Source organism: Gavialis gangeticus, unplaced genomic scaffold (genome assembly GCF_001723915.1).
Source record: "Gavialis gangeticus isolate Ggan-Ray unplaced genomic scaffold, GavGan_comp1, whole genome shotgun sequence".
In the NCBI taxonomy this organism is placed as follows: domain Eukaryota; kingdom Metazoa; phylum Chordata; order Crocodylia; family Gavialidae; genus Gavialis; species Gavialis gangeticus.
The window spans coordinates 1,342,161-1,342,369 of NW_017728996.1; positions in this window are offsets into that span (position 1 = coordinate 1,342,161).

Consider the following 209-nt stretch of genomic DNA (forward strand, 5'->3'; position numbering starts at 1 on the left):
TCCCAACGGTGACTAAGGGCAGCAATCTCGCGAGAACTTCGAGCAGCTCTCGCGAGAGACCGAAACGCGAAAGTGGCCCTGAGTGAGGTAGCAACCAACCGCTCTCCCAACGGTGACGAGATCTCGCGAGAACATCCGGCAGCTCTCGCGAGAGGCCGGAACGCGGAAGTGGCCGGTTGTGAGGTGGACGCGGCTGAGGGGGAGCGAGC